Source organism: Phaenicophaeus curvirostris, chromosome 2 (assembly GCF_032191515.1).
Source record: "Phaenicophaeus curvirostris isolate KB17595 chromosome 2, BPBGC_Pcur_1.0, whole genome shotgun sequence".
Lineage (NCBI taxonomy): Eukaryota > Metazoa > Chordata > Aves > Cuculiformes > Cuculidae > Phaenicophaeus > Phaenicophaeus curvirostris.
In genome coordinates, this window is record NC_091393.1 from 60,415,894 (window position 1) to 60,436,436 (window position 20,543).

The following is a 20,543-nucleotide window of genomic DNA, read 5'->3' on the forward strand; positions in this document are numbered from 1 at the left end:
GCCTTATAAACAGGGGAGGAAGTAGAACCTTTATAAACTTATAGAAGTAGTAGGATTTATCTAATTTTAAGGCTATACAGTGAGAGGAAGTGAGGACCTATTGGAGCCAGCACTGTCAACATACCAGTACCCCTAACCTTGTGATATGTCTTAGCCTGATTCTTATGCAAAAGGAGAGAGGCTTCTCTGAAAAAAATAACAAGTTGTTTAGAGAAAACCTATTTTGAGGTTGATATTTAACTTCCTGGAAAGGATTATGATATAATTTTGCAGCCATGGCCATATTATAATTTTGCAGCCATGGCTTATAATTCTTTAAAATGTATGTTTGGTTAACCACACACTTGTTGCTTCTTCAATGGATAAACAACCTTGTGCGTACCAGCCATGTGTATTTGCATGCAATTGCAGCTCACTGCCAGGGATATTGTTTTCCAAGTTAAATGCCATAGTAATCCTCATATTCAGTGCCAAAATGGTCTAGCAGTATTTAGACAAATATCTTTCCTTATGCTGTTCGACTGTTTCACTTGAGGGAGTCACAATATTTAGTCGAACCTGAAATTCAGGATATGTTAACTAGGATATGTTATTAAAACAGGTTTTTAAGAGATAATCATGTAAGTTTGAGGAGTTGTAGGTTACTTATAAAGGTACTGTGGCATGTTTAAAAATAAATACAGGAATACAAATCTGTTTTCGTGTGCACAGAACTCTTGGTAAATAGGTCATTCTTCCACTGGAAAAAATATTTAAGGATTCTGGAGTTGTTAGACATAGTGATCTAGTGTACTTGCTCTCTCCTCCTAGCTTTCTTTTGGGTTAACTCCTGTTTTCAGTGTCACTTCTGCTACCTTAAAGAGACAATAAGGTAGTATGTAAAGGAGAGCACACTCAAATTCTGTCTGCAGATTTAGTACTTGCTTTTATGATCACTTGGAAAAGATGCTGATGTAGTTTAAGATGCTTCCAAAAGCATATCTTCAAATGAGTGTGAAGTTGCTTTTGTGGGAAAGATTGTTGGTCTTGTTTAATTCATCATCTAAGGGAGGGTGTGCTCCAGCTGCTGTACACATTTGTAATACCCTTGCCTTCCATTTTCCCAGTTTTTCGAAAAGAGGAGTTGTCTTCCACCTCTTTGGAGTACTAAGAAACTAAATTTCATGGGAGAACAGCAAAGCCATTGTCTTCATTCTTTCTAGACGACAAAATTAAGGAAGGGTTTAGGCCTTTTCCAATACAATAGACATTGGTCCAGAGGAAGCAAATATTTATTCTGTTCAGCAGTGAGCTGCTGTTTACATTTCAATGGCGGTGGGAACATCTGTGGCAGAAGAGCAAGGGAGCAGTCATTAGTTTCCTTCACATTTTCTTGATTAAAAATGACAGGAGAAAGAAGCACTGCCACAAAAAAAAAAAAAAAAAGCCACACCCTTTTCTAAAAATAGGTAATGCTGTAGAAGGACCTGGGTGGCTTGTTAAAAATTGAGATGTTCTGGTGACAGTGAGGCAGTGGGTGCTTACACATTCACTATAATAACACAACACAATACTTAGTAATGTTTTTGTAGTTCTTGATCTGTAGTTTGAACTATTACATGCAATATATAATAGCAAAAAAACCCACAAACAAACCGGAACATTAATTAATTCCATTTGAAAGGAGATTAACTATCTTCGGTAGTCAAAACGCTTAAGTTAGTTGTTCAGTTTTCTGCTTTTATGTCATGCTCCTTTTTTTTTTTTTTTTTAGCTTCTTTAATGTTTATTCTGCCCAACTTAGCTGATAGAAGATTCTTTGTCTTTGCAGTCATGGAGCCTCTTCTGTAAAAAGCCATAATGTGAGAATACATCCTTTCCTGTACACAAAGGTGTTGCTACTGTTCTCTGCCATGCACAGCCATTTTAATCTGAATGGGAAATCTGTCTAGGGACCCGAGTACAGTAATTAGCAGTCTCTTCAGAGTGTCAGAGCAGAATTACCATTGTAATGGTTTAGCTGGAGGATAAAAGGATTGAATTTGGGTCTGCCTTCCTGCCAAACTAAATAAGTTGCCATGGGAATCTTCAAATATAAGAGGCGTTTACTTAAAGCAATTTGGCGGGTTTGAATAAACTCATAAATTACAGGGTTTAGAGGAGAGATCCCTGCTTTCTCTGGCATAGGCTGAACAGCAAAGAAGGCTGTTAGAAAGCTGCTTACATTCTTAATGGGAATAAGTTGATCCATGCTCCCGTACAGACTATCAGCTTATTAAGGCTAAACTGTTTCTGCTAAATACAGTACAGTAAGCACATTTTGAGAGACAGAGTTTGCAACAAATACCTAGAGTGAATAACAAAATCTGATTGCTTTAAACATAAATTGAATTTCCTTTGCTTGATTAGATCTTTTTTTCAAATAATGCTATTAAAAATGGTTCTCTGTATTGTTTCAATAAACATTAACCTGCTATTGATTTCAGCTTTCCTCTGTGCATGTAATATTTATTACAACACTTGTCAAACCTGCTTCTGAAAGGGGAGCAGGGCATTGAAAGATTCTTTCGAAAACAAATCAGGTGTTATAGCCCTTCAAACTGTTTGGGTGGTTTTTTTTTCGGGTCACATGTAAATGTTTTCCCAGCTCGGGCCTGCTTTCTCTCTGATGGCAGTTGGGCTTTGACCTGCTGACTTCTTTGTCAGCACCGATGCTATTGAAATGTAAGAAGATAGACTTGGTGCTTTCACAAGTGCCTCAAATGATGAACATCACTTATGCTTGTTTAACCTTCAGTTTTGCTCAAGAAGACAGCTGTAGTAGAAAGAACCTGATGGACCAGTGTTTTGCACTGCTTATTTGGAAGCATGTATTAATGCTTTCTGAGCCACTTTGATAACTTACAGAAAGAAATAGGAAAGCTTACACGTGCTTGAAAACTATATTTGAAAATGTATATTCAAGGACTTGGCATACTTGGAATAGGAAGCAATATTTTTACCAAAAAATAATTTCCATTGGGTGTGTAGCTTAAGGCTTAAATGTTTCCTTGTTAGCCTTTTTAGTATGTATCACAAATCTTTACTCATCCTAACTATTAGGATATGGTGGGGGACTTAATTAAAAAGAGAGCAGTGCTGCCCTACCTAATGGCTGTAATTTAGACTTTTGTTTAAAGCAGTAAAAATATGCTTAGAACTCCTTGATATAATCTTCCGTCACTAGCCGGAATCCTGTAAATTAGCAAAGGAAAATGGTAAATTTGTGCTGGTGATTCAGTAGTTGAACAGCTGCTAAGTTCTAACAAATTCCTGAACTGTTACTAATGATGCAGCTGAAACTGTTTGGTAGCCTCAGGGTACTGATTTTGTTAAACTTCAGAACTATCTCCAAAGACATTAGATTAAGACAAGAGCAGCATTTACTATTACTAATACTCAGAATTTTAACTGTGCATTTGAAGTTACTTTGAGACGTGTTGGTCCCTCACATTAATTATTTATGCTCCAGAATTTGTGTGCTTAAAATTGCCAGTGAATTGATTTCATCAGACTGGATCCCCACCCGCATGCTTTCTTCAATGAGCTAGGAGAAGGTGACAGCAAAATTTAAGGGTATTATCTGTTTGTTAAGTGGCTTGTGAAATTAGGAATACTACAAATACTTCTACACTCTGTATTGTAAGACAGTTGCTAAATTATTAGAGGACAATAACAGTATTAAAAAATGTAAAGAAAAGGCAGAGCTATGGAAAACTGTTTGGGATACTGGATTGAATGGAGTAGGGTGTTTACAGAAACCAGGCAGTAAAAAAAAAAAAAAGGACTTATTGGTATCACAGTTTCCAAAATTCCATACTCTGGGATTTTTTCAGAGTTTTGTTTCTATTGATTAGGGAGGTTGATTGGGGCCTGTCTTAGTTCAGGTCTCGCGCCCTCCTCCCTTCTTGTCTTGCACAACTGAGGTGGAAATAAGTGACAACAGGAGCACAGGAACAGCCTGAAACGGTTTCTTTCTGCCAGATTGGATGTAGGGATAGGGATGTTTAATAATTACTGGAAACTGCATCTGGGCAACATAGTATGATTTTTAGTTTTGCAGTACCTGGGTGGACAGGGGGAGGGAGTGGAATAGCTATCTAATATTTCACTTTTATTAAAGGTTTTCATAACCTGAAAAATATTGATCAGTCACATCAGAAACATCATACTCCAGAGTAAATGAAGACTTGCATGAGAGAGCTCACCTGATGGAAGATGAATGTTTTCTTTGAAGGGCATCCTGGGTTTTTTTTCCTCACAACCACTGCAGAGAGAAACTGTATGATTTTATCATCCAAAATTGACATATAAAAAAAATCTGGGTAGGAGTGAAGTAATCTATTATGTTAGGTAAAATTGAGTTGGATCTACTGAGATCTGAATCCAATTCATTTACAGTATGTTTTCATGAGATGAGATCAGCCAGTTTAGAAACAAAAACTCCCCTTTCTGCTTCATTGCTGAATCCAACTGCAAACTACTTATTTGTGAATGGATATAATAAAATAGCACTCATTGGGCCTTTCCATGAGCTGATTTTATTTCCTAAATGGTAGAAAAGTAATCCACAATTTTCTGGTGATTTTTGAGAGGTAAATAACCTTGCTTGAATGTCTCGTAAGCTCCACAGCACACAGAAGAATTGTCAGGGGCTCATGGACACAGAAAATACAGGAGTACCATAGTGGGGAAGAAGTGGGAAGCTATGCAAGTACTTGTTCTCTGTGTTGAATTTGTTGTATTTCTAGGGTTCTTGGATCCTGCTGATCCAGGAATCCAAAGAATCAAAGAAATGTGTGTTCTGCTAGACAGTAGGGCTAACAGCTGTTCCTTCTCAAGGTACTCCCCTTTTTCTGATAAATGATCTTAAAATGGTTTTTTTATCTGTTCTCTATTTAAGTTTGCTTCTCTTGGGGCTTTGTTACATTTGCCTTAGGTTTTTAGATTCCGACAGTTTATTTCTTTCGGCAATTCTTATCCCGTAGTCACTGACTTGTAAGCTTATAGATATTTATAGTAGTAAATAAATGGTTGAGATTGTAGCCTTTGCTTCTCATGAGTAAACCTGTAAGTGGAGAAAGCATACTTCACATCATGTAAGGTAACCACTAGCGGTGTGTGATTAGTACAGTTGGTCAAGGAAACTATATTAGTATTCCTCCAGTCCTCAGCATCAAGAGAGAAAGAAATCAGAAAGGACAATGATTGTAAGAGAAATGGGCATAGAACAAAAAAACCTAATATTGCAGGAGGAAGAAAGAGGAATAAGAAAAATGGAATTAGATATTTTACTATGAAAACAATGAAGTTGTTGTCATGTGGTGGATCCTAGTTAGAAATGAAAAATCCATGCTTCTGATTTGGAAATCAGACTGCTGGATTTGAGAATTAGCAAGACATGCAGCCGAGTCAGTTGACAGCTCTGTGCAGGGGAGGTCTCAACTCCCCTCAAATCTCTCCTCCCTTATAATGGCAGATGTTTCAACCTGCAGTGAGCTCTTTCAGTTTTGTAATCTGGCAAAAAGCTATTCATATTTAAATATAAAAACTGTCTTGACAGATTAGTGAATTGGCGTGCCTCAGTCATGGATACAGGAGAGTAAAGGGTGAGTAAGTGAGGATACAGTGAGGAAAGCATAAGATTGTGGCCACTACCAGTTAAATTAACTTGAAGCGCTACAGAAGTGCCAACTGAGAGGCTTTTTGTATCTTCAAAACTGATTTTTAACTCTTTTGACAGCAGTGTAAAACTTCAGCCTAACCATCCAGAACTAATTTGTAACCTGAGAAGAAGTTTTCAGACAGCATTTTAATTTTCTATGTTCCAGCATTGGAGGTTGTATTTTCTAGATAAACTTGTCCGAACATGTTTCTTCTGAAATTAATCTCTGTATGTTTTCCATCCAGTTCCATTTGCTGTTTTATAAGGTCTTGACTTTCTGAACTCAATCATGTGCAGATACACAACATCTTATTTTTAGAGATTCTGGAAACAAAATTCCATTCATTTTTCCATTTATTTGAATTGCTTCAGAAATGCCCTTGCTTTTCAAGCCTTTTGGACTTTGATGGCTTGCATTTCCCTTGACTTAAGGAAAAGGACTTCATTTGTTTCTTCCTATTGATGATGACTAGGTGAATATTCTTCAGCTGCTTTCAGGTAGTGTCCAAAAATTTTATTTCCTTATTATGGAATCGCAGAATGACCTGAATTGGGTCCCAGAAAGATCATAGTCCCAATTCCTATTCCTGCATAGGACGACCTCAAAATTCACAGCATGTGTCTGAGGGCATTGTACAATTGTATCTTGAATATTGTCAGGCTTGGTGCAATGACTGCTTCCCTATGGAAAGTTCAGTGCCTGTTCAGTGCTCTACCACCCTCTGAGTGAAGAACCTTTTCCTAATATCCAACCTAAACCTCGCTTGGCACACCTTCCTGCCATTCCCTTGGGTCCTATCGCTGGTTGTTAGAGAGAAGAAATCAGTGCCTGCTCCTTCTCCTTTCCTTGTGAGGAAGCTGTAGGCTGCTATGAGGTCCACTCAGTCTCCTCTTCTCCAGGCGGAACAGACCAAGGGACTTCAGCTGCTCCTCATATGACTTCCCCTCTAGACCCTTCACCAACTTTGTGGCCCTTCTCTGTATGCTCCCCAGTAGCTTGATATCCTTTTTATGCTGTGACACCCAAAACTATACACAGTACTCAAGGTGGGGCTGCACCTGTGCAGAGTGGAGCAGGGTAGTCACCTCCCTTGACCAGCTAGCAATACTGCGCTTGACGTGCCACAGGACACAGTTGGCCCTCTTGGCTGCTGTGGCACGCTTTTGGCTCATGTTCAACCTGCCATCAACCAGAACCCCAAGATCCCTTTCTGCAGGGCTGCTCTCCAACCTCTTGCTCCCCAGTCTGTATGTGTATCCAGGGTTGCTATGTCCCAGGTGCAAAATCTGGCACTTGCCCTCATTAAACTTCGTGCAGTTGGTGATTTCCCAGCTCTCCAATTTGTCTAGATCCCTGTGCAGGCATCTTTGCTCTCAAGAGTGTCAACAGCCTCTCCCAGTTTAATGTCATCAGTGAACTTGGTTAGTAAACCTTCAAGTCTGGCATCCAGGTCATCTGTGAAGATATTAGAGTACTGGTCCTAACATGGATCCCTGTGGAACCCCACTAGTGACTGGGTGTCAGCCTGATGTCACCTCATTCACTGTGACCCTTTGAGCCCAACTCATCATCTGATTGTTCACTCACTGCATTATGTATTTATCCAGCTGTATACTGGACATTTTGTTTAGGATGGTACTGTGTGAGACAGGATCAAAAGCTTTTCTAAAATCCAGAAACATTACATCAAATGGTTTTCCTTGGTCAGCTAGGTGGGTAACCTTCTCATAGAAGGAAATTAAGTTTGTCAGGCAGAACCTTCCCTTTATAAACTCATGCTGGCTGGGACCAATGTCTGTGTTGTCTTCCTGGTGTTTTTCATTTGCTCCCAGACTAATCTTCTCTATAATCTTACCAGGCACTGAAGTGAGACTCATAGGCTTGTAGTTACTGGGGGCAACCCTGCTGCCCTTCTTGAAGATAGGAACAACGTTTGCCAGCTTCCAGTCAACTGGTACCTCTCCAGATTCCCAAGAACATTGAAAAATAATTGAAAGAGGTCTCTCTGTGACATCATCCAGCTCTTCAAGTACCTTAGGTGAATCCCGTCAGGCCCCATTGACTTATAGGGATCCAGCTTGAGCAGCAAATCTCACACAAGTTCAGGATTGTTTTGGAGTTTATCATTTGCACAGTCTTGCCCCTCTAGCTTAAGGCTCTGGGGAGGCTGAGCCCATCATCAGTATTGAAGACAGGCAAACAAAGCATTAAATGTCTCCAGTTTGTCTTCATCCCTGTTTATGAGGTGTCCATGCTTATCAAGTAACAGGCCAATGTTATTTCTGGCCTGCCTTTTGTTATTAACATATTTTAAAAAGGCCTTTTTATTATCCTTCACAGTGCTGTCCAGCTTCAACTGTAACTGAGCTTTGGCTGCACAAATTTCTACCCTACAGTGGCAAACAGCATCCCTATAGTCCTGCCATGTTACCTGCCCTTGCTTCCACTGGCCATACACTATTACTTTTATGCCTCAGTTTGAGTAGAAGATCCCTGCTCAGCCAGGCTGGCCTTCAGCCTTGACTGCTTGACTTCCAGCATTTCGGAATTGCCTAGTCCTGTGCTGTTAGGAGATGGCACTTGAAAAGTGACCAGCACTAATGGACCTGAGCACCTTCAAAAGCTTTTTCCAAGGGGGCCTTATTTAGCAGTTCCCTGAGCTTTAGGTTTGCTTTTTAATTTTTCAGTCACATCTTTTATTTGAAAGCTTTAATTGTACTTTTTTTCTGGGGGTTTTTGATTGTTTATTTATTATATTTTTATTTCTGTGTATAATTTTTACACACATTAAAGGAGGTTTTTTTTCAGTGCCAAATTCAGTGTTTAAGTGTACAATGCTTAGAGCTAGAGGATATGTGAATTTAGGTGTTATTTTGAAATATTCATGAGATTTCGAAGTTCAGGAGATTAAGAGGGACTAAGGTGATTTATACCGTTGAAGAAAACGTGTTTAAAGCTGCTTTTGCTTATGGGTGTGCACCTTGTCTACTGGAATATCAAATGATAATTCTACAGTCTCTGAAAGGCAGTTTAATTTTATTTCAAGTATGTAAATGGAAAGTGTCGGTTTCTACTAATGATTGGATTAGAACATTAAATTTCTAGAGAGCCAGAGTCTGTGGACAACATTTAAAAAGATTCTTACAGAAAGATGTGAAGAACAATTGAGGATGAAATCTAGAAATGGCAAAATGGGAGAGTTTTACTTGTATAACAAGAACTCAAGGATCATTCTGAAAATAGGTGGAAATTGCATATCAGTATGTAGTTGACAGTACAACACGGAGTGAGAGTGATGGACAAGGCACTGATGGTGAATGTATAGGAAGAAAGTCATTTACTACTTGAACTTTTTGGTGGGGGTTTTTTTGGTTTTTTTTTTTACTATTAACATTGCTTGTTCTTTGCAAAGTTGATGCAGTATGCGCTTGGCATTTAAGATTGGTTATAAGACTACAAGGAAGATCCTATGTAGAAAAATTGTAGGATTATCCTATCAAGAACAGTTTCCTGAGCATGACATGACAGCACTGATTCAGGGTGGCTTGATGACTGCACTTTGTTTCAGCCACAGTTCAGGTACTCAGCTGCTTAGAAAATGAAAAGGGAAAACCATTAAATGATGTTTCACTGTAATACTTGATCCAGAGCCTGTAGCAAGCTGTTCAGATACAACACTATAAAATATGTGAAGATCAGCAACAAATAGAAGCACAGAAGCCTTAGTTATGTCTGTTCCAGTATAGAATTTAACTTGCAGTGAAGTTTGATCAAATTTATACCGTCAGTCCTGCTAAGTTGTTACTTAAGTGTATTTCAGCTGAGGAGGCAGATTTTTAAATTAGTGTGCATAGCACCAAGGAAGGATGGTGAAATTAATTATTTAAGGTAGGCCTGATACATACTTCTGTCTGGAAGCTAGCACAGAAAATTAGACTTAAAGAGCTTAATCATTTTATCATGTAGGTTCATTTAATTATTATGTAGAAAACAAATGTTAATTAGTCGAGTCTGGTAATGTAGCATTTTAAAAAAGAAAAGGTGAAAATAATTCTGGTCAGTAAGTCTTTGGGGACTTTCAAGTAGGTTAACCAGCCCTCTATTTTGGTGAATTTTTCAATACTCAGATGTCTCATGATTCCAGTCCCTCCTGGATAGAAGACTACATAGGGTTTCTTATACTCCAGTCTCTTTTCTGTATGTGAATTGTCTTTTGAAACATGACCCATATGAAAAAATGGTAGATCCTGTTACTTATGCCAAAAGGCATCTGAATAGTCTAGGGTTGGGGGGAAAGTAAAAAATGAGTAGATTTTACCCCAGATTCCAGCAAACACTTTTTACAGAAACTGTTCTTTATGGTTTGTTTTTGTTCATGTTTTCAATTAAACAACAGTAATTTTAGGAACGTTTCTCTGCCTATACTATATATATATAAAAATTGCTGAAATACAATTTTTTTGGTGCAAGTTGGTAAATGATTTGGTAGATGGTACGGTGGATAAGAAACTGATTGGAGGGTCGTATTCAGAGAGTAATGGTCAATGGCTCCAAGTCCAGATCAGTGATTAGTGGTGTCCCTCAGGGGTCCCTACTGGGACCATTACTGTTTAATATCTTCATCAATGATATTGAGAGCGAGATTGAGTGCACCCTTAGCAAATTTTCAGATGACACCAAGCTGAGTGGTGTAGTTGCCACATCGGAAGGCTGGGATGTCATCCAGAGGGACCTGGAGAGGCTGGAGAAGTGGGCCTGTGAGAACCTTATGAGGTTCAACAAGACCAAGTGCAAGGTCCTACACCTGGGTTGGGGCAATCCCTGTTTTTAGTATACGATGGGGGATGACATGATTGAGGACTTGGGGGTGCTGGTCAATGAGAAGCTTGACATGAGCCGGCAGTGTGTGCTCGCAGCCTAGGCGGCCAACCGTGTCCTGGGCTGCATCAAAAGAAACATGGCCAGCAGGTTGTGGGAAGTGATTCTGCCCCTCTATTCCTCTCTTGTGAGACCTCATCTGGAGTATTGAGTCCAGTTCTGGAATCCTCAACATAAGAAGGATATGGAGCTATTGGAACAGGTCCAGAGGAGGGCTACAAAGATGATCGAAGGGCTGGAGCACCTTCCCTATGAGAGAGCTGGACTTGTTCAGCCTGGAGGAGTCTCCAAGGAGATCTTATAGCGACCTTCTAGTACCTGAAAGGAGCCTACAAGAAAGCTGGAGAGGGACTATTCATAAAAGCTTGTGGTTGTAGGATAAGGGGGAACAGATGTAAGCTGAAGAAGGGCAGATTTAAGCTAGGCATTAGGAAGAATTTCTTCACCATGAGAGTGGTAACCCACTGAAAGAGGTTGCCTGGGGAAGTTGTGTTTGCCCCATCCCTGGAGGTGTTCAAGGCCGGGTTGGATGGGGTCTTGGGCAATCTGATCTAGTGGGATGTCCCTGCCTTTGTCAGAGGGGTTGGAACTAGATGATCTTTAAGATCCCTTCCAACCCTAACTATTCTATGTAATAAAGGAAAGGTATTTTCATGGTAATTGTGTAACCTTTTTTTTCAGACTGTAAGGGGGGCGGGGGTTAAAAGTGCTAGTAATACTTTCACAACTGTAGTATTGTTACTGTTAATGTCTCCTTGTTCTAAGATTGATCTGCCCTTAAAACATGCAGCAAAATAAAATTCCACATACAAAATTGGATATCTTAAGAAACCTTTTTTGTGTTAGTACATTATGAAAATAGGTGGTTCTTATTTGTCAAAATCTGGCTGTTAAATACTGACCTTTAAGTATGTGATAAATTCCCAAAGGCAAAGAAGTTAATATCTTGAAACAAGCAGCTGTTATTCCTTCAGCACAACCAATGGGTCTTACTACAGCTCCAAGTTCCACAAGAACTATAATGAACAATTAAAATGACTTGCATATGTTTGAAATAATCTGGCTGATTATGCTGGGACTATATGTTAACTGACTGCATTTGAAAAAAAAGTCAAATTATTACTTCTGCTATTCTGGAGTAATTAAAAGAAACTGAAGTATGTTGTGTGATTTTTTGATTATTTACAGAGTCCACTAATCCTTTTTAACCAAAGTTGCTAAGATTAAAGTAATTGGTAACAAAATGAAAGTCTCTTGCATGTGTATTTTCTATAATTGTTGTAAATATTAAAAGTTTTTTGCTAAATACATGAGTCTTTGCCTTAAGGCTTTTAAAATTATATTTAATGCTGAACTTATGTAGAAATAAAAAAATGATGCAAAGTGACGGAAGAAACTTTCATGGCTTCCCTCTACTCTCATGTGATGGCACAAATAAGTGTTCAGGGCTGGTTAGGAGTCCAAGTTGTCTTTTGTCTGTCATCAAATGAGTGCTTTAACAGCTAATGCTCTTACCTGATAGCCCACAGCACAAACAAAGGGCTGCTCCTTGGCAGCACACATTCCTAATAGGAGCTTTCAGAAGCAAGAGTGTCTCAGCTTTGATTCTTCGGGCAGGAAGGGTTACTTGCCTGAGAGGTAGCCACGGGTTACAGCTCTGTTTGTGAAGAAGGGGATGTGGTTACTTGGTCAGGTGGGCCCAGTGGTGCAGCTCCCTGGGGAAGAGATGCTCCTCAAAAGCCCTTTGTGCCAGCCTCCATATTTCTCTCAGGAAAATATGCATTGACTGGTCTCTAAAAGCTGAAAAGAAAGCTCAATAAATAGCAAAGAAAGCTGCCTCCCTAGCAACACACTGCCTTGAGCAGCTTGAGCCTTCAAACGGAAGGTCATACAATTGACATATTTGTCCCCTCGAGAGAGTGCACACAATTCATTTTTTTACTTCTGTGTTATTAAGCTCTGTGAAAGTGTGTTTTAGCCAGCTGTACAAGCAAGGAGACTAACCACTTGGAATACTACCACCCTTTCCTTCTGGACTTCATCAGCTTTGAGAGTTCAAGAACAGTAGAAGCATCTATGGTGTTTATAGAGAAGTTAACTTGAGTTCTTTAAACAGTAACTTTTGTATTAGTGTACCAGTAAAATGCATGTAAGATACGTGCTCAACAGAGCTATGAGTTGTTTGTATACTGGTAAGCAGCTGGAAGTAACTGTGACCTTTTAGTACTTAGGTTTTCGCAGCTGTTGAGTATTACTGGAAGTATATATAGAGTGCATAGGTCCTTTTAAACTTCAGTGTTGTGTTTCCCCAGTTGGACTGGAAATACCAATCTTAGGTCAGTTCAGTTTTGGGGCATCTTACATTGAAAGAGTTGTTTGTCTAGATCATAGCTTTATACAGAATTCTAAATTAAACAGTCATTAAATGACTCCTCCTTGGGGATTTTGTCTTTGTAGAAAAAGTGTGAACAAAACTGTGCTGTTACACTTTCTGGTTTTTTTTAAAATAGAACAATTTATGAAAATATTTTACAAAAGGGAACATGTGAAATGCAGGAAATTCTTTTAATTGCATTTAGCTGTCTGATTCTTGTTGAAATTGTGACTGCAGCAGTGAATGTGACAGTCTTAAGCTGTTGGAAGGCCACTGCTCCCTGAATAATAACGCTTTACAATTGGATAAGCCTGAACATTCAAGTTTTCAATTTTTGTTTGAGTTTATTTTAATTAGCCCTTATTACCTCTTCAAGTAGTTAGTTGTGTAGCATAAGTTGGTGAAGCTATTAATATGAGTTACTTAAAACTTGGGAGGGGCTAAAGCACTTTTCCTGATATAAGTGGCATGTGTCAACACTGTCTCTAAATATTTTGGCATTATTCAGCCTATTTGAAAGGCTACAGATGAAATAAAGACCTGTACAATATAGGTTGTGTTTGATTTCTGCTGTGTTCAGATTCCTAGGGTGTTTGATTTCTGCTGTGTTCAGATTCCTAGGATGTTCCTGGTACTCAGGATGTTGCTGGTAGAGTTGTATGTGGGAAATTTGTGCCAGAGGCTTGTCTGGTAGTATGTCATTCAGCGTGCTTATGTTTAAGTCCTGCTTTCACAATTAAACTAAGCAGCGAGGAGGAATTTTGAGTGCCTGGCATTACCAAATTAGAAATATCAACAGTAAAGTGTTTAGCTCTGGACATTTTTAACTGGGCCTGCACATTGCTTAAAATAGATGTAATGCTTCAAATTGTATTATATAGCTAGCTATTTCACTTGACTCATAACACAAATGTGTGGCTTTTATTTTTGCTAACAAATACAACTGTAATGAAATACACAAAAATGTGTCTTTCTGAAAACATTTTAGAAACTTGTGTATAAGTGTTTATTTTCTTTTAAGATTTTGGGGTGTATATATGTCCTGAAAGATGCATTCCTGTTCTGGACCTTTATGAACTGCAGAAGTTTTATATGCTGTATAAAGATTCTTGTCACTGATTTTATTAACAACTTTAAAAAGTTGAGGTGTCAGGGAAAGGGGAATGATAATTCAAAAAGAGGGAAAAAAAGGCTAAACAAAGAGCAAATTCTGGAATTAAGTATTGTTGAGTTTTTAGTGTAACTGACCCAAGGGACCTTATGTCTTTAAAGCCCAAAACCCTGTGATTTCTTTAGGAAGGATATGATAGGCTCATATTTAAATGTTGGGGCAGATTTAAAAATCCATTAATGTCAAGCAGAATCCTGCTGGTGATCTTCCTCCAATAAATTAACTACTAGTACCAAGAGGGTATATGGTGAGGCAAACCTGTAAGTTGCTCTAATGCTGTATTTCAGTCTGGCTTATAAAATGTGCTTCGTGCTGATTTTCTGTACCTTATCTGTATTTTCTTCTTGCAGAAACAGGGAGGTGGGGGAGGGAGGGTATAAGGACTCTCAAAAATATTACTGGTGTGCCAAGTATCATGATTGAACAAGGATATGTCAGATAACATGATGAGCAGTGTGAAAAGATATGCTGCCTCTTCCCCCTAGTGTATCTTTAACATTATGACCAATGAATTTGTCAAGTGAAACAGCACAGTGTTCTTTGCATATCGTTTGAACTGAGAGCTTGCTTTGAAGAAGATAAGCAGACTCTGTTGCCCAGAAGAAATAATGATGCTAATTTATCTTTGCCTGTCCACATAGACATAGCAGTGTGTGTCAGCATTGAAAAGGAAATAGAGAAGTAACTGAGCTAGAACTTGCAACCTATTCAATGCCACAGTATTGTTGATGGTGTGCAGGGGCTCTAAGTAGTATGGCTGGTTTTAAAGTAGAGATTTATTTTATGTTGTCTCAAAAATATTTGGAAGCATTTTCTCTGATATAAGAATAGCTGCCAAATTATGCCAGAAAAGAACTCCTTGGCAAATTCTCTTCAGCATGAAAAAAACCTATGTTATAGGCTTTCTGCTTCATCACCATCAGAAATATGTAATCAAGAAAGAGAAAGTCTAAGTACATTCTGGGCAGGGGAAACTTGTGAGTCTGTGAAATGTTTTGAGGGGAAGAGCTGATGGGATGTTTTCTTTAACACTGAGTTATAGTGTAGCTTACCAGGAGTAAAAGCCTTTACGAAAATGAAATCTGATGTCTTGTAGTAGGTAATTGATTAATAGTGTAGGTGCTCACATCGAGTTTCTTTTTAAAAGCTCTTTTCTTTTTGCTTTACATGTGGTTGCCTGTCATCTTGCCTAGGATTTTATTGCCATAGATAACTTCAGTGTTTTAACAACTGAAAAAAAACCCCTTCCAAACTCAGAATAGATCTTAAGTGCATATACCTTAGCTGCAAGAATTCCAATGTGTTTTATTTAGCCTATAGTATTTTATAATATATTTTACAATATATTGCTGTCTGAGATCTGGTTTTGATTTAATATGTGTACGTTTAGGAATTTGTAGTCTATTGTTTGTGAGGGGTTTTTTTTATAAATTATGAATGGAAGGTTCTTGTCCCTGAATGGAGACATTCATGTATAAGGACTGTTTGAGTGGTACATGGTATGTTAGGAATACTTACTGATCTACAAGTGAATTGCAGTGGAACATTTTTCTTTGTCAGGGAGATAAAAGCATTCTAGAGCCCAGGGAGTGCAGCAAGTGTCACAGTGCAAGCCTCCAAAGTGCAGCTGTGCAGTTGTATAGCAGCTGGGGACTGTAGGAAAGCAGGGTGACAGACCAGGGTGGGTGGGGTTGATGTGATGTGTGGCAGTGCATAATCTGTAAGAAGGGTGCAATGGCTCACAGTAAAATATTTCAGTGGTGCTGTTGTGTTTTACCAGTATTCTTACTGAATTAATAAATAGTAGGCGGCTTATACTATAAAGATACGCAGTTTAAAATCTTTCTGGAGATGTGGTTGTAAAAAAAAGTTGTTTGTTGTGAGTTGCAATTGTAAATTACCTTCCTGTTTGAGGAAGAGTTTTAAGTATCTATTCTTGCTCTTTAGTATAGTGTTCCTCAATAACTGTAATGTTCTTTACCTGTCTGTTTGGAGTGTGTGTAAAATTAATTAATGCCTTACCTGCATACTAAAAAACACAACATGTTGTTGGTATAATTCTCTGACTGAAGTAAATGTGGAGAACAGTATATGGACTTGGGCAGAATGTAGTAGCTGGAAGAAGTGTCTTCAAGGGTGGCAGGGAAGGTGCCAAAATGCTGCTGAGTATTGCTGTTTTAACAGAGGTCTTGTGGGGCAGGCAGTCACGTAGTCTGCACAAAAGAGGTTGCTGAGGTGTTTAGAAAGGTAAAAGCTTCTGTTTGGTGCTCTTATGTTGCTGAGGCTGCTTGGTCATTCTTTCCACGAGCCTGGGGGGACAGGCTTGCATGTCAGTTTGGATCCGGCAGTAGCACGGCGGGGAGTATGGCCACTGACTGGCTCCATTTGATGCTAGTTCATGGATCTCTGCTCTGTACTGAACATTACTACTTGATCCTTCTTTTCTTTTAAGATAGTATCTTTCTTTCCTTCTCTACTAGTTGACTGTACACAGAGTCTTAAGTCTGCCTGTCACCTCTGAAGATTGTTGTCATCTTCCGAAGTCTTTATTGACATAGCACAGTTAATACTCTTCGTTTGGAGTCTGTATGCCTGGGTGTCTTCTACCCTGATACCAAATCTATCTAGTGTGAGTGTTTTGTGTATAAATAAGACGTTAAACTGATATTCTTAGGGGTGCACTGTATGTGTATGAAAATCTGAGGCATTTAAGTGCCTAATAATAATTTCGGAAGCATTAGTTAAAAAATCCTCTGAGCATCTTGGGGTGTATGAAGTTGAAGTATAGCTTAGGTGTTGATAATGAAAAGTCATCAAAAAATTGCATTATCTGAGCTCCTACTTCATGATATGAAACAAGCTTACTGATAGCAGTTTATTACGTAACTGCATTCCTCTTCCTCTCTCAACCTGCCTGTCGCCCCAAAACAGTATTGCCCAATTTTGGAGACAGGATTGTGGGTTTAATTGGGCATCAGTATGGTCAGTGTTGTGTATTTCATTTGAAATTGTTTTATTTTGGGAAGTGTTTCCCCAGAGTTTTCATGGCATTTGTAATAGTTACTAGCATTTTGACCTTGTGACTCTTAATCCTACTCTGATAAAGATTAAAAAACAAGTTACTTAGAATGATAGTGGCCACTGTCATTTGCTCTCCTTCAGGTCTTTTTATTGCTAACACAAGTAGAGCTGCACTACTCTGAGGAGTATTGACTGTGTGTTCACAGAACAGTAACTGCTGTTTTCTGTGTACAGTTGGCTTTGTTAGGATTTACTGCTTGCATCTCTTCAGTATTTGTATTCAGTGAGCAGTTGCAAGTGCTTACATTTATTGAATTATGTTTCAAGATACCATTTAAGGGTTTTATTTTCTTAATCTGCATGTTATATTGTACATGAGAAATACAAGGAAATCACTGGAGATTCAAGAGGATGAGAGGTTTGAGTCACTTGAGCTTTAACTTAGTAATGCAAATCTGGCTTTAAGTGACCTTATTGATGTTTGCTCAAAGTAGCTTCCTCTTGGTACAAATGACTGAGCTTTGTTGTAGCTATTGTACAGGTAATATACTGTCCCTTTAGAGATTGCCTTTGTATCCCTGATGCAACCTCTCTTTACTTTAACAGAGAGTGCCTGCAGAAATGCCTGGAGCTAAGATAGATTGCATCGGTGTGCCTCATTTGATCATCTGTCAGCAAGGAAGAGAGAGGATAGGACAGGCAAAAACTCGCCTATTGCTCTATCCCAGCTCTTGGAAATGTGAGGTTTTGACTATTGATGAATGATGCTCAAGTGGAGAGCTTGATACGTGACAGCATATCTGAAAGGCTCCTGGCCATTTCTATGACTTATACGTTGAAGAGAGGTGGCAAGCGACTGTTTCAAGCTTATGGTGTGAGGGAGTAGCAGGATTTTGAACAGTACTAGAAGGGTAGTGCAAATAGGGCTAAGCAGCCATGTCTTGAGGAGACAGGATTGTATAATAAACAGTGCCATCTTCAGGGAGGAGTCAGAATGATGCCCTTGTGGTCAGCATTAAAATTTTTGTTGAGTTGGATTTTTTCTTCTCTATCTAATAAATGCTTTGAAAAACATTGTATCAGAAATTAAAAGACAGTGTTAATGGCTAGTAATGCAAGTCTGCATCTTACATCTGTGAATTATCACTGGTACAGCCTTTAAGGAAAAGTTTTAAACTGTATTTTGGAGTCTGTTTAAAAGAACAGAAGTTTGTCAGCTTCTGAGAAGTAGTTTAGTAAATCTCAACAATAAAAACTAAGGACTTGGTCTGCTTTGTATGCTGAAGTCCATTATTATTTTTGTAAACATACTTTGTAAAGCCTAGGCAGTTGCACCATCCTTTCTCATAAGAAGCGTAGTTCCCTCTAGGGGAATGTTAAAGATTCAAAGAAAGAATCATTAATTTGTCTTTTATTGCTTTTACGTTGTTATAGCTCCTTCTTTGGGGGATGTCAGAAGGGAAGAAGTGTTTTTGGTCTTAAAATTATTATCCTATAAATAGTTACTTTTGGGAAATATTCACTGTAGTGCAAAATCTGGGATTACAGTTACTAAAATTAGCCTAGCAAGCAGAATGTGATATTCAGCATTAACTGAGACTCATTAATGGTGTCAGATCAATCACCTGAACCCTTATTTGGAGGAAGTGTGCAATTTTAGTAGCGTTAATGGAAGTATATGGGAGTTGCAGCTGACATCGTGAGGAGGGTTTTTTTGTTACACACTTCCAACTAAATAGAAGATCCCAAGCAAAAACCCAATAATGAAGTATAACCATTAGGTTGGGAGCAAAAAAGAGGAATCAATGTGTTAAAAATCTTTATTGGTAAAATCATAGAATTATAGAATAGTTTGGGTTGGAAGGGACCTTAAAATAAATTAGCTAAGGTATATCTGGAATGACAGGAATTTGTGGGCTTTGCATAAGCAGATAGATTTGGAAATGTTTTTATTGCATCATCATTATCTAGGCCATTTACTAGCAAAGATGCAATGGTATAATAGTTTCTTAAAAATTATAAGTACATTGTAAGTATATTTTGAGTATGTCATATAAAGCATGCTATAATCAGTATATTTTATATTCCAGAGGGTCTGATTTTAATGACTGTGGAGTTTGCGGTTTCTGGATAGTACAGTACTTAACAGTACAATTCATTTGTAGTTAAAATGGTAACTGGATGTGTATTTACTTTCTTAGAGTTAGTGTTAGCTTGGTCTGTTGCACAGTATGTAATACATAAAGAAAAAAATTTAACTTTTGGTAAATTTTGACTGTTTGACAACAACATCAGTTATTACTGTGTGCAATCTTTGTGTTTGTGTAAGTCCTCGGTAATACAGTTAGGACTTTCATTTCTGCCATCTGAAAGTAATTTAGTGTTGACCCTCTTGCAGTGTTAAGTTGTTGATAAAAATCAGGTGTTAAAATTTCCAGTGTAAGGGGTGGTGGCACTTGAGCATACCTAGCATTGACTACTATTCTTGCATAGATATAATTTAAAAAATTTTTCTGTCTTGCAATTTAGTAAATTACTTCTCCATAGTTTGGGAGTACAGCTTTATTTTTAACAATACATTGCTGCAAACTAGCCTGAAAAAATATTTCCCTGTACATTTGGAATGCTGCATCCTATTAACTCTTAACTAATTTGAGATGATGTTCACCCCGGGGAAGTGGTGTAATGGACATAAAGATATTTAAGAGAGTTTGTTGTTGGTGATAGTGGTGGTGATTGCTCTTCTTTGTAGATTTTAATTCTGGGGTTTTTTGTAATGACTCACACTCTTGGAATTCCTACTTCAAACCATCTGCAAGAGTGGTAGTTTAACACAAGTGAACTCTGAAATCAGACTTAAACGATTTTCGGAGTGAATGGCACAACATGTTTTTATCCAGGTTCCCATTAACTTGGAAAATGTGGTTCCAGATATCTAGAAGACTTCATGTGAATAGGCAAGAGAAGTTAAAAGTATAAGAAATCTTGGTTAGCAAAGGAAGAATGCAGTGCAGCTGACACCGAAGCTGCCATCTTTTCCATCTGATGGAGAATTTCAGCAGTGGCGTTCACTACAAGAAGCAAAGTGGAAACTTAATATTAAGATAGATATTCACCGTCTCTCTTGGGCTTCCTATATCATAATCTTATTTTCTGGTCGACAGGATATAGACCAAACAAATGTTAGTATGACAGATGTTAGAAAGACAGATCAGAAAATGTCTGGATTTAAAAACTAAAATTGTACCAATTAGAAATATTCTTGTCAGTAACTGGAAAAGTGAGCTTTTTGGCTGAATATTGAGTAATAGTTATGCAAGATGCGGGATACCAATGGAATAGATAACTTCAGGGAAGTACTTTATATTGAAATGAAAACTAGAATAACATATACTATGTAAATTGTGGTTATAGC

At 38.3% G+C, this 20,543-nt stretch overlaps 1 protein-coding gene across 7 annotated transcripts in view; it reads left to right on the plus strand.

The window, feature by feature from the left end:
* Window positions 1-20,543, plus strand: part of QKI (QKI, KH domain containing RNA binding) — a 158,095-nt gene that overhangs the window by 120,809 nt on the left and 16,743 nt on the right. The window lies entirely within an intron of this gene.